This window comes from Budorcas taxicolor, chromosome 4 (assembly GCF_023091745.1).
Source record: "Budorcas taxicolor isolate Tak-1 chromosome 4, Takin1.1, whole genome shotgun sequence".
NCBI lineage: Eukaryota > Metazoa > Chordata > Mammalia > Artiodactyla > Bovidae > Budorcas > Budorcas taxicolor.
Genome location: NC_068913.1, coordinates 113,636,187 through 113,650,109, shown reverse-complemented (window position 1 = coordinate 113,650,109; position 13,923 = coordinate 113,636,187). Strand labels below are relative to the sequence as shown.

The following is a 13,923-nucleotide window of genomic DNA, read 5'->3' as shown; positions in this document are numbered from 1 at the left end:
CGGTTAGGAGAGCAGAGCCCTGAGGGGCTTGGAGGGCGGTGGGAAGAGGAAAGATAGGCAGCGAAGAAGAGGAGACCGAGGACGAGACCGAAGGCAAAGGGCAGATAGAGCAGGACGAACAAGGCGGGCCGGGCTCGGACCCGGGTTTGGCAGTGTGGGAGAGTTCCGAGCCACCTGCGTTTTCTCCTGGTAACCCGAGAGGGCCTCAACCTCTGCGCTTCTGGGTCAGAGGGCCTCAAACTCTGCGCTTCTGGGTGAGAAGTCCTCCACCTCTGCACTTCCGGGTGTGGGCTGAAGACTGTGACCGAATCGATCTTCCCACCAACCTGAAGAGGAAGACCGGTTGGATTTCAGAGCAGGAGGACCAGTCGGGAATGACCATGGGTGTTGGAGCCCATGGCGGGGGCTGCGGAGGTTGGCAGGGTCCAGATGTAGCTACAGCAGCATAAAGGTGTGAGTTGAGACTGCCGTATAACAGCGGGGGGTGTAGCTCAAGGGTAGAGCATTTGACTGCAGATCAAGAGGTCCCCGGTTCAAATCCGGGTGCCCCCTTCTGATGCTCCATTTTGGAGTTTGGCATAGTCGACCTTCCTTGGGTCCCTGTAACTCTCCCTGTAGTTCAAGCAACCCCTCTACCCTGAAAACAACACCCACTTCTGAAGAGAGATTCCTTCCTGTCTTTGCACTGTCCTTTCATCCCCACAGGAGACCTGCAAGATCAGGATTTGGGGATGACAGTCAATCCAGTCCTCTCAGTCCACCAGCCAGGTTGGTTTTCCCAAGGCCAAGGTCTCCACCAGTGCTCCCTCCAGGAACAGAATGCAAGCTACATATCTGAATTTACATTTACTAGTAGCCCCCTTAAATATTTAAAGAAAAAAAGGGAAAATGGGTGAAGGGGGTCAAAAGGTACAGAATTAGATAAATAAGTCTTGAGGAGCAATGTACAGCATGGTGACTATAGTCGCTGTATTAACAATATTTTATTGTATATTTGAAAGTTGCTAAGAGAGTAGACCTTGAAAGTTCTTATAACAAGGGAGGAATGTAACTATGTGAGGTGCCTGATGTTAACTAGACTTATTGTGGTGATCAGTTGTCAATATATACATGTATCAAATCATGTTGTACACCTTTGATATTACATTGTATGTCAATTATATCTCATTAAAACTGGGGGAAATGTTTTCATAAAAATAAAGTAAAACGACATCAGCAAAATGAATCTCCTTTTGTGGAGGGGGAGTGCTCTGCAGCTTGTGGGATCTTCGTTCCCCAACCAGGGAGCAAACCCCCGCACTCTGAAAGTGCGAAGTCCTAACCACTGGGCCACCAAGGAATGCCCCAACCGTCCACATTTTAAAATCCAGTATATCCAAAACATTATCATTTCAGCATATGACCAATATAAAAATTTATAAATGAGGTAAATCCTTGAAATCTGGCTGCAATGTCCTCTTAAGGTCCTCATCTGGACCAGCCGCCTGTGGACTGGGGGCAGCTCTGCAGCACGGGGAACCTTGCTGGCTTCTTGCCGTTTTCAAGGAAATGGGGAGCCAGGTGCTGGTCAGGGTCCTAGGAGGCTCCTCTTGCTCCCCAGGGTGGGATGGATGGAAAGAGCCCCAGGGAGGAGCCATCGCCCCACCTTCCTGATCATCACGAGGGAAGTTAGCCAGGAGCAGGGAGGGCTGCTCCCCACAGGACAGATGTAAGACTGGGGTCCAAGGCAACTCTGGGGATACATAGGAGACCCATAGGTTTCCAGGTCCCTGGACAGCCTCTTTCAATTGTCTTTTTTCTGCAGACCAAGTATGTTTAATAAAAATACTTCTGATTCAGGTGCTGGAGTAACTGGTAAGCTCAGAGCAAAGTAGGCTAATTGAAAAATATTCTCAGAGACTTCCCCGGTAGTCTCATGGTCAAGATGCTATGCTCCCAAAGCCTGGGTCACAGGTTCAATCCTTGGTTGGGGAGTTATAACCAGACATGCTACATGGTGTATAGCCAAAACACAAAAGAAAATTTTAAAAAATATTAAACACTTTTAAAAGTACCCAGTTGCAATTTTCTTATATTGCAGTGTATAAACATTTTAGCCACAAAATTTCACAGGTCTTTCTTGTGTTTTTGCTTCCCTTCAAAGTACATTTCTTTAATTTTTTTAATTAATGGCCACATCATGTGGCATGTGGGATCTTATTTCCCAAACCAGGGATTGAAACTTCGTCCCCTGCATTGGAAGCACAGAGAGTCTTAACCACTGAACAGCCAGGCAAGTCCCTCAAAGTACATTTCTTCTACCAAAATATTTGTAAGACAGAGCTCTTGAAATGAGTATGATTCTCCTGAATATTTCACCAAATTTAGATGTTGTAAAGTCCCAAGCTTTGAAAATTTCATTCCCTTCAGGTACAGAATGTAAATGTATTCAATTGAAATGAAGAACGTCAGCCAAAGATTCTTTTCAGACTATGCAAGCACAATTTTAGAAATTCAGAATTAAATCTTGTATACCATGTGAACTTTCATTGTTTAATGTGTTCAGTTTCTCTCTTGCTTTTGCAAGACTACGTCTCAATGTCTTTCTGTTTGCAAATTTTATTTTCGTTTATTGCAACTCTCTAAAGGTTTCAAAAGCTGAAGTTCTGGGGCACACATTTGTTGAAAACTTTGATTAAGGATTTCCAACAGGTTTGTATAAGTGTAGTGTGTTAGTCGTTTAGTCATATCTGACTCTTTGGGACCCTATGGACTGTAGCCCACCAGGCTTTTCTTGTCCATGGGATTCTCCAGACAAGAATACTAGAGTGGGTTGCCATTCCCTTCTCCAGGGGATCTTCCTGACCCAGGGATCAAACCTGGGTCTCCTGCATTACAGGCAGGTTCTTTACCATCTGAGCCACCAGTGGAGGTTTGTGCAAAACACAATTCTGGGTGCCTATTTTTACAAAGAAAAAAAAAAGGTTTAATACCAATACCAATACCATTGCAGGACACTTGGGTTAATTCACAAAGTAGTTCTTCAAAGGCTCAAACACTTCTAAAATCTTAGTGCTATTGGGGACAGATGTGTCTAAGATACTATACTGGTAGACCTACGATACAGGTCAGTTCAGTAGCTATTTGTACTTTCTTACACATACTGCTGCTTCCTCAGGTGGCAGATGGTAAAGAATCCACCAGCTGATGCAGGAGACATATGAGATTCAGGTTTGAGTTTGATCCCTGAGTTGGGAAGATCCTGTGTAGGAGGAAATGGCAACCCACTCCAGTATCTTTGCCTGGAGAATCCCTTGGACAGAGGAGCCTATTGGGCTACAGTTCACGGGGTTGCAGAGTCAGACACCACTGAAGCACACACACCCACATGCAGCCATCAAGAAATCTTTTCTTGTATTAAATCGGCCATGTCACAAAAACAATTTAGTTTTTTAAAAACTTAAAAACAATTCAGCTTTTATATGAATTGGTAGAATATCACAGCCCGTTTGGATGCACTTTTGAATTATGTGTGCCCCACCGTGCCCGCAACATTTCTGCTTCATTTGCTTAGAACTTACTGACAGCATCCCTGCTAAGAACATTGTTTACATTAAAATCCTGGGCTTTAAAACTTGCCTTCTTTTATTATTATAGCAAAAACAAAGTTCTATCTTCTATTGAATTCATTCCCCCGCCCCCGTTTTTTTTTTTGTTTTTTCCTAATGGACCAGGGATTGAACCTGGGCCCCCAGCATTGGTGGGGGCAGAGTCTTCACCACTGGGCCACTAGGGAAGTCCTGCTGAGCTCGTAAATGGAGTTTATAGCCGCCTTCACGATGCCAGGTACTTCACCTTGGACAAAATGAACTTCCAAAGCTTCATTTTGATTCCATGAACTGGATGCTGAGACAGCAGACCCGAAAGCAGGACCATCCCCAGGGACAGACTTAAGCGGCCCCATCTAACCAGACTGATATAGTTTCTCAGCTTACCAGTTCGTGTCCCCTGGGATGTGGGTGCTCCTCAGAAGGGCTCCTCTCGCTGGCTGGTGGAGAGGTTGGAAGAGGGGTGGGATTCATGAAAGAGAGGGAGGCTTGACAAGATTCTGGAGCAGAAGTCAAAACCTCTGGGGCCTCGTCCTGACACTGTGGGTAGCCCGGACATGCCCGGGCATGAAGGGGACCGCAGACTAGGGCTTCTCAGTGGTTTGAGTTTCCCTACGATTCTTTCAAAGTTTCTACTCACATTTTAATAACAGCCTTAACTGTCTTGATACAGGCACACGGTGGCTTGTTTGCAGGGCCGTTTTATAATCAAAGCCCAGTGTGATGCATGCGCTCAAGTTGATCACGTTGTCACCATGTGCTCAGTTGCTCAGTCGTGTCTGACTCTTTGTGACCCCATGGCCTGTAACCCCCAGGCTCCTCTGTCCATGGGAGTCTCCAGGCAAGAACACCGGAGTGAGCTGCCATGCCCTGTCACCACGCCTCGCTGTAACACATGACTGAAGATCAGAGGCCGGCTTTGAAAGCAGCTCTTGTGCCCCTTCCCTCTTTGCCCATTTCTGTCCCCCTCTAACTTTTTTTTTTTAAGAATTATTTACTTTTTTGCCCACAGCATGCAGAATCTTGGTTCCTGATCAGGAATTGAACCTGTGTCCCCTTCAGTGGGCATGTGATTCTTAACCACTGGACCACCAGGGAAATCCCCGACTGCTTAACCTTGTAAAAACCTCCTCGTCGGAATGAGATCACGAAGCCGTTGAACCTAGCTCCTGACTTGTGCTCTCCATGCCTTGCCTAACCTGTTGATTCTTCTCCTAGATTAAAAGAAGAATTAAAAGATGACTAGTCCTCTACCCCCACAACCCCATTAGCAATCCCGCAGGCAGATCGGATGGGCAGGAGAACACCTGGAGAGAGAGTTACACACAAAGGAGGAGGACACGCAACCCAACCTCCTGCCTCCATGATTCACTGAGATTCTTCCCGCTTTTTCCCCCTTTACAGACTGTCAGGGATGAGCAGATAGTTCGGCGCCAGTCTCAGGGACATGAGTCCACCTTCTAATGAATCCACCAGACTTCCAGTTTTTCTGATTAAAACATACTTCCTTTCTACTGACGCTTGCCTCTTGATAATTGGCTTTTGAGCAGTGGGCAGCCAACCCTGAGTTTGGTAACAGCTTTAGCCTATGAGAAATGAGCCTTGAGAGTCAGCGGGCGTGTTAATAGAGGCAGTTAGCAGAGGAGCTGGGGGACCGCTGCGTCTCTAGGCATGAGCAGCTTCACAAGCACATTGCAAAGAGCCTCTTCTAGCAAAATGATTTCATCTGCTATTCAAATTGCTGTTAACTTGAATGTTCCTGGGTTTGTGATTTTGTTTGTATTGATCTTCTAAAATTGTTTTGTCTTAAAAGTGTATAAAACTGTGAGTTTGAAGCATTTATAACTAGCTGTGTATATACATGTATGTACAGATACAAGCAGTACAATAAACGAAAATTAAGCTAACCCTGGGGTACTAAGAGAAAATGTTCCCTTTCAAAGGTGCACATGCAACAAGAAACCAGTAAAATGGCTATGTGGTGGCTGGAAGACTGGGATGGAATGGAGTCTTGATTTTTGTCTGGATGCTATTTTGTACATTTTATTTTTTAGTTTATTATTGTTATTTGGTTGTGTGGCATGCGGGATCTTAGTTCCCCATCCAGGGATCAAACCCGTGCCCTCTGTAGTGGAAGCATGGAGTCTTACCCACTGGACTGCCAGGGAAGCTCCTATTTCATACATTTTCAATTCTGTGCCATGTGAAAGTGTTACTTGTAAAAAAGTTAATTCATTCAGAAATTTAGGAAACTTCAGTTCAAGCCATCTGACTTCCAGAAGCTCCAGGTGGGTCATTTCAAGGCACTGGTTAGGTCTGTTCCCTAAAACTCCGTTATAAAATGGGGAGCATTTGCTGGGTTCACAGAGCAGGGAGGCAGCTCGGCCTCGAGGCACCAAGGCCCTGAAATTCACCCTTCAGGGCAGCTGAGGTAGCCTTTCCCTTCTCCAGAGGATCTTCCCAACCCAGGGATCGAACCCAGGTCTCCCGCATTGCGGGCGGATTCTTTACCAACTGAGCTTAAGCTTTGTGATTTGGGGCATGTGTGTAGTTGCTTCATTCATGTCCCACTCTTTGTGACCCTACGGACTGTAGCCCGCCAGGTTCCTCTGTCCATGGGACTCTCCAAACAAGTTGCTTCAATTCTTTGTGTCATTGTTACCTATAAAGAGGGTGGTGGTGGAGATAGCACTCACTACCACAATAATTTTTAAAACTATATATTGTAAAAAAATAAAAAAGTATATACAGTGTATAAAAATTTAGAACAGTTTATCTAGCACATTATAAATGCTCAGTAAACCTCAGGTCTTAGAATTATTACAGCTGTCACAGGTGTCTCACCAAAGTGAGAAGTTGTGAGGAGCTAACTTTTCCAGCAGGGGGTATAGCTCAGAGGTAGAGCATTTGACTGCAGATCAAGAGGTCCCCTGTTCAAATCCGGGTGCCCTCTATAATTATCCCAAATTTCCCTTTGCTGGGCCTTGTGGTAGCGCACCCTCTCCTGCGTAACCAGCAAGGCTGAGGGTATGGAAGCTTTCCTTCATTATTGCCTGGAATTATCCACCGTCCACCCCCCATCCCACCCTTCATCCTTACTTGAGACTATATTCCCCATAGCACTGCGGGCTGGTTTGAGTCCTAGAAAAAGAAATTTCCCAGGTAAGCAATGCCATGATTTACACAAAATTAAATTAGATGAGAAAAGCGAGAGGCAATAACATAGGATTGTTATGCTATCGTTTGTGTTTATAAATACAGCCAAGGAGAGACTGTGCATTCCTTACTGACAGGTGCAGACTATCTGGAAGAGAACATAAAAAAATGTTAACACAGGCTCCCCAGGGATGCTTGTAGAGAGTCTTGTTAGATGAGAGAGGGAGAATTTTCACTGCGTACTCTTTTTGTTCATTTTAATCTTTAAATGTATTCTTCAGATTTTTTTTTCAGTGTCACGTTCTCAGCAAAATTGAGAGGAACATACAGAGATTTCCCACATATCCCCTGCCCCTACATATGGATAACCTCTCGCATTATCAACATCCCCCACCAGAACAGGACATTTGTTACAGTGGACGAACATACAGCGACACAGCATAGTCACCAAGCCCATCATTTACATCAGGGTTCCCTCTTGGTGTTGTCCATTCTATGGGTTTGGACAAACGTATCCATCACTATGGGCTTCCCAGGTGGCACAGTGGTAAAGAATCCATTTGCCAATGCAGGAGATTCAAGAGATGTGGGTTCGATCCCTGGGTTGAGAAGAGCTCCTGGAGAGGGAAATGGCAGCCCCCTCCAGTATTCTTGCCTGGAGAATCCCATGGACAGGGGAGCCTGGGGGTTACAGTCCACAGGGTCACAAAGAGTCAGACAGGACTGTAGCACTCTGAGAACACACACACATGCATCATTACAGTATAATGCAGAGTGTTTTCACTGCCCTGAAAATCCTCTGTGCTCTACCTGTATATCTCCCTCTATGCCCCCAAATCCCAGGCAACCACTGATCCTTTTACTGACTCCATAGTTTGCCTTTTCCTGAATATTGTACAGTATTACTGTGGCCTTTCAGATGGACCTCCTTTACTTAGTAATATGCGTGAAAGTTCCCTCCAGCTCTTTCCTCGGCTTGAGAACTCATTTCTTTTTTAGTGTTGAATGCTATTCCATTGTCCTATGTAGCACGGTTCATTTATCCATTCAATAAGGACTTTTTAACTGCTGAAGGACTTTTGGTTGCTTCCAGCTGCATAAGTTTTCATATCTTTTGAACATTGTAGCATATGAATTCTGTGAGTTCATATTTATATTTTTAAGATACAATTTAGTATTTTAAAATAATCAAAGTAAATGAGGTCTCACCCACTAAGATTGGTGGGGAATCCAGCACGGGTAGTTTGAATATCCTTCCCCTTTCTGATGCATTTTGCCAGAATCCAGAGTCTGCGCAGAGGTCCACCCCGAGCCCAGGCGTGCTCATTTTGAGGCAAGCAGCACCTCCAGGGCCACACTCCCTCAGGGCCAAGCCCAGGACCTTTGCAGGGCCCTTCCTGGTTCTGCAGGAATTCTTCCTAAAGACTCCGTGTGCTGTTAGAAGTCAGCCTCCTCCAATGGTCCCTTCTCATCTTGGGAGGCTCCAACCAGCCATTCTCCAGTGAGTCCCATCTCCCTGCACCGTGCATCAAGCTTTTGAGCCTTTCCACCTTGCACACAAATCACTCTCCATGACTGGCCTTGATTTCTATTTAAAGTCTTCTCTTTGGGATTTTGCCGGTGGTCCAGTGGTTAAGACTCTACCCTTCCAATGCAGGGGCAGAGGGTTCAGTCCTTGGTGGGGAGACTAAGATCCCATATGTGGCGTGGCTAAAAAAATGTAAGAAAAAAAATTGTTTCTGGTAAAAGTTTTTAAAGGCTTTTCCAGGGCATCCCACCCAGTCTGACAATTTCATTTGGTCTGCTCACACACAAACACACATACACATTGGTTCACACTCATGATAAAACAAGGGAATGCTCAAAGACTACTGGAGCCCTCTCTGTCAAATCTGGAGATGGTGAAGGCGTCAATTCAGTGTCCTGAAAACTCATAAAGGGAAGAATCAAGCATGTTTTACCTCTTCTATGTGAACTATATTCCAACAGAACTAACGAGTTAATAAAAAAAAAGTCTTCTTTATAAAAGAATTTAAGCTAATAAAGGTAGAGGATTGGAATAGAACCACTCACAACTCCTAAGGAGGCAATGGTCATAAGCCAGTGTCCCCAGAGCCTATCAAAATGATGAGATGAATGTTTGATGGGGGAATTTAAAATGCAGTTAACTACACCTCAACACACCAGTTAATCTCTTTCTTTTTTAAAGAGCTTTTGGTTTGGGGCGGGGGGGCTTTATTCCCCTAAGATTCCCCGCAGGATCTTAGTTCCCCTTGAACAAGTCACTGCGGTTTCTGGCTGCTGAGCGGCCTCAGTGGCATCACCAGCAGCACACGTGAGGTGACAGAGGTGTGACACCTGGGAGAGCATCTGTGCCGCTGCTGCAGGCCGGGTGGGCCCTGTTCTCAAGGGTTCCCCCCACAGCTCATCTTACCCAGAGACTGGGGGAAGTGCTTACCTCTAGTTCTAGAATGCCCCACTATTCAGGATGATGATACCCCTAACACTCGAAGAGGAAAGAGAAACTAGAGTCAGCAGGCAGTGGTGGGACTGGCCGTCAGCTGCCCCCAGAGGTCTGTCTATGAGAAGGGGGCCCAGAGTGATTTTTGCAGACTGGGTTTGTCACGAACAGTGACCTCTGTCTTGATCAGCGGGTATAACAACCTAACGGCCCAACGCAGTGGGTGATGAGCTGTTATCTCCCAAATATTCTAGAAGGAAGTCAAACAGTAAGGAATTGGCTGATGTTTTACCTAGCACTGCCAAGCAGATACCCAATTCAGTCTGTGTTTTAGAGAGAATTCTTTCAATATGGTCACCCGCTTTAGTTCTGGAGTTAGACTATCTGGGTTACTGAATTCCTCTAAATTTTTATTTCTTTATCTGTAAATCAGGGATAATAATTACAGTAAGTCCCTTGCATATGAATTGAGTGAGTTCTATTCTGAGAGTGCATTCGTAAGTCCAATTAGTTCGTAAGTTCAATAAGTCTAGCCTAGGTACCCGGCTAACACAGTTAGCTATGTAGTACTGTACTCTAATAGGTTTATAATACTTTTCACATAAGTAATGCATAACAAGTGCACACACACCAAAAAAAACCATTTTTAATCTTATAGTACAGTTCTTTGAAAAGTACAGTAGTCCAGGACAACAGCTGGGATACGGGGGCTGGCACTGAGTGAACAGGCAAGAAGAGTGACTGACTGGAGGAGGAAGAAGACGTGGGAGATGGTAGAGCTGAAGGATCAGCTGCAGTTGGAGACGGAGGGCGAGCTGCAGTGTCGCCCGCAGCTGATGTGATTGGATGACAGTGCAGGCTCACATCTCTGAAAGCTTGCAACTTGATGGTTCTCAAGGAGAGGACTTGCTGAATACCTATGTCATGGGGTTGGCTCAAAGACAAAAGGTAATGACTCATGGAAAACGTTTAGTACCATATCCTCCTAGGAAGACCCAGAGCCATCTGGGAAGAATGGAGAGTAACAGGGTCATGGAGGGGAGACGGAGAGCTGTTAGGAAGCTGGGTCTTAACAGAGCTCATAAGCCAGGTTTCCTGTCCTTGAAGGCTGCTCTCCCCACCTCACCCCCAGCCACACCCCGTCCCACCACCACCCCCCCACCCAACTGGGTAAACCTTATATCTTAACAACACAGGGGAGGGATGACCGTGTGGAAGGCAAGTTGTCAGTGCTCCGTTTTCAAATGCCAACAGTGTGGGTGCTGGGGGATTAGGGGAATAAAGATCGGCACCCACTCTGTGCTTGCGGAAGTTGGGGGAGGTTGCCTGGGTGTGGCTGGGAGAGCCAGGGAACCTGGGAGGAGATGCCGCGAGGACCAGGGTGGGATCAGAAGGTCACAGCGTGGTCCAGACGAGATGGAGGACCAGATCCCACCCATCTCCAGCACTGTGATACTGGGAAAGCCCTTTCATAACTCAGGTGTGACACTGGATAGGGGGGTGATGGCTGGGGGAGTCCTGAGGTGACTAATTAAATTTCTGCTTCTGGGTATAGTGAAAGTGAAAGTGAAGTCGCTCAGTCGTTTTCGACTCTTTGTGACCCGTGGACTGTAGCCCACCAAGCTCCTCTGTCCATGGGATTCTCCAGGAAAGAATATTGGAGTGGGTTGCCATTTCCTTCTCCTTGCTGCTGGGTATAATGGGGCACAAAATAGAGACTGAGTTGTTTTTGTAGAAAAACAGTGATCTCCATCCCTCAATCCGTGGATTACGGTATATCAACAATGAGCAGATCACAGAGCTGAGACACTAGGTTGGGGAGGGGAGGCACATGGTCGAGGCCGGATGGCAGGATGCAGGGATCCAGGAAAGATGCCTGTGCACATGCTGACGTTCACAGTTTAGTGGCGGAGCATTCTGGCCTCTAACGAAGGAATGGTACTTTGGAACAGGAATAATGCATAATCATTTTCCGTGGCCCGAGAAACCCTCAAGAGCATTCAATTCCCTTTTGCTCTGATTGCAGCCTCAGGAAGCAACCCTCAGATAGCTAATTTGGTTTCCGGGGTAACCTCTAGGGCATTCTGGCTTATTGTGCATCGGGCCTTCAGAGCCTGATTAGGGAGGTCGTGTGAGCCCGTCCAAGGGGTCTGACGCCGCAGGTCTGGGAGCCGAGCTCCAGACCTGATGACCACACGGAGATGCTGCCAGGTCCGGACTCCAGCCCGGGGCAGAGTGCATGTCCTAACCCGGCAGAACTGTGGAGGTTGGGAGGTGAAGGGCAGGGCGCAGGGGAACCCCTGGGATTGGTGCCTGCTGATGGGCTGTAAGCCACAGCACCAGCCAGCTCCTCCAGGCCCTGCATGCGCATTCTTAGGAATCCACCCTGGGGAAATCATTTGAGAAGTGCACCAAAATGTATGTGTGTGTTCATCCAGTGTTTTATAAATCTGGAAAAAATCACTCACTTACCAACACTCTTAGCCTTTTTTTTTTTAATTCCCTCAAGAAGGGCAGACTGCCTTGCAGCGCTCCATTGGATGTGTGTGGAGTCTTGAAGCCTTGACAAGCCTACGTTCTCCTACAGGTGGATCTCAACAGTCTGTTTGGAGCTTCTAGCAGGGGCATAGCTACTCCCATACCCTTGGCCAAAGAACCACCTTCCTTCATGTGCGTGCTAGGTCGCTTCAGTCCTGTCCAACTCTTTATGATCCCATGGACTGTAGCCCATCAGGCTTCTCTGTCCGTGGGGATTCTCCAGGCAAAAATACTGGAGTGGGTTGCCATTTTCTTCTCCAGGGGATCTTCCTGACCTAGGGATTGAATCCAGGTCTCTTATGTCTCCTGAATTGGCAGACGGGTTCTTTACCACTGAGCCACCTGGGAAGCCCTTGAAGAGTAATTTCACTTCAGAATAATCTCAAAGAAAGAGTAGAAAATCTTACCCAATTGGATAGCACAACATAACCAAGAAAGACGCGAACAGAAATGCAAAGATGTCTTAATCCTAGAGACTGCATGGCTATACGGCAGGGGCTGTCTGAGTTCTAGAAGAAGCAGGCTGGAGTCGCGTCCCAGACCCTGGATCTGTGCTGACCTCTTGGCTCATCCCTGCTCACTCTTCTCCACCCCCTATAAAGCTGGGGCTGCAGCTTTCTTGGCCAGGAGCCTCTCTTGAAGTAAACCAAGACTGTGACAGCCTCCTACAGGTCCCAGGCCTTGATCCCTGGAAAAGGAAACCGAACCAGAGAGTGGAAGATGGAGAAAAAGAAAAAAGAAACGAAGCATCTTAGACATTAAGGGGCTGGGTAGAGTTCCTCTTGCCCTCAGAATAATGATAATAGTGAGGGAGCGGGTGAGAAGGGCTCTGGGAGGAGGGATGTTTGGTGGGCATAGGTGTGGAGACTCTGAGGACATAGGTGTGGAGACTCTGAGGGCATAGGTGTGAGTTCTGACAGGTGTGGAGGTGGGCACCCAGAGAAGCAGCTCAGGTAACTCTCTAGGGAGACACACAATGGTGAGAGCACAGCTTGGGAAAGACTGCAATTATGGAATTGTTCTGTGATGGCCATGTGGGTGGCTGGGGGTATAGCTCAGGGGCAGAGCATTTGACTGCAGATCAAGAGGTCCCTGGTTCAAATCCAGGTGCCCCCTGCGCCTTGGTTCTTTCCTTTTTTTTTTAACTCCAGTGGAAATTATACCTCCTACTTATACAGAGGCCCTCCTTCTTATGCATTTAGCCTCATGGAATCTAAATTTCCAACAAGTCGTAAAGCCTTCAGCTCCCCCTGTGACATTTCTCATGTGCTGTGTTTTCGCCTCCTCAGCCACATTGATTTCCTGGAGGGGCAGAGGAAGTCTGCCTGAAGCTTTCTCTGTGTTTCCCTTGTGTCTAATTATTACCATCCTGATTTTATTTGTTTATACCAAGCTAGCTTCAAAAAATAGGATCTGAGGCAGCTTGCAATAAAAGATATAATAAAAGTCCACCAACGGAACAAGTATAAAAAGGCAAGGGCTGACTTATATGAGGTCTTCAAAATCAGAGAGACAGAACGGAGACTGGTGGGCACCAGGGGCCGGCGGAGGTGGGGTGGCCAGCTATCGATTCGTGGGGACAGAGGTATAATTTGGCAAATGAAAAAGCTCTGGAGAGTGGTGATGGCTGTACAACATAAACATACTTAATACCACTGACTCGTATAACACTCAGTCGCTCAGTCGTGTCCGACTCTTTGCGACCCCATGGACTGTAGCCCGCCAGGTCCCTCTGTCCATGGGATTCTCCTGGCAAGAATATAGGAGTGGGGTGCCATTCCCTTCTCCAGAGGATCTCCCCAACCCAGACCCCAACCTGTGTCTCTTACATTACAGGCAGATTCCTTACCACTGTGCCACCTGGGAAGTCCTTACTTAAACATTTGGTTAAGAGGATAAGTTTCATGCTACATGTATTTTGCCACAATTTTTAAAAGTTGAAGGGAATAAATAAGGCAAGAACTAAACATTTGAAGAGGATGCAGATAATTATTCCCGAGAGCCCAGGTCAGGAGAAGGCACTGCTGCTGAATACAGGAAGTATCTCTGAGTTTTGGGGAATTAAGCAGAAGTGAGAACACACCACTTCGTCAGCAGAGCGTAATATTTTATTAGCTCTTAAAAACACCAGACATTCATATGATAGGTCTTTATAGACAGAAGGTTGGTCAGATAATGGTT

General features: G+C 46.6%; 3 non-coding genes across 3 annotated transcripts; all 3 read left to right on the top strand.

Annotated features, from left to right (window-relative positions):
- Positions 1-480: 480 nt before the first annotated feature.
- On the top strand, positions 481-552 carry TRNAC-GCA (transfer RNA cysteine (anticodon GCA)). Its single transcript has one exon. It is a non-coding gene; the product is annotated as a tRNA-Cys (tRNA).
- Positions 553-6,468: 5,916 nt separating this feature from the next.
- On the top strand, positions 6,469-6,540 carry TRNAC-GCA (transfer RNA cysteine (anticodon GCA)). The gene has a single exon. It is a non-coding gene; the product is annotated as a tRNA-Cys (tRNA).
- A 6,246-nt stretch (positions 6,541-12,786) lies between these two features.
- On the top strand, positions 12,787-12,858 carry TRNAC-GCA (transfer RNA cysteine (anticodon GCA)). Its single transcript has one exon. It is a non-coding gene; the product is annotated as a tRNA-Cys (tRNA).
- Positions 12,859-13,923: the final 1,065 nt, after the last annotated feature.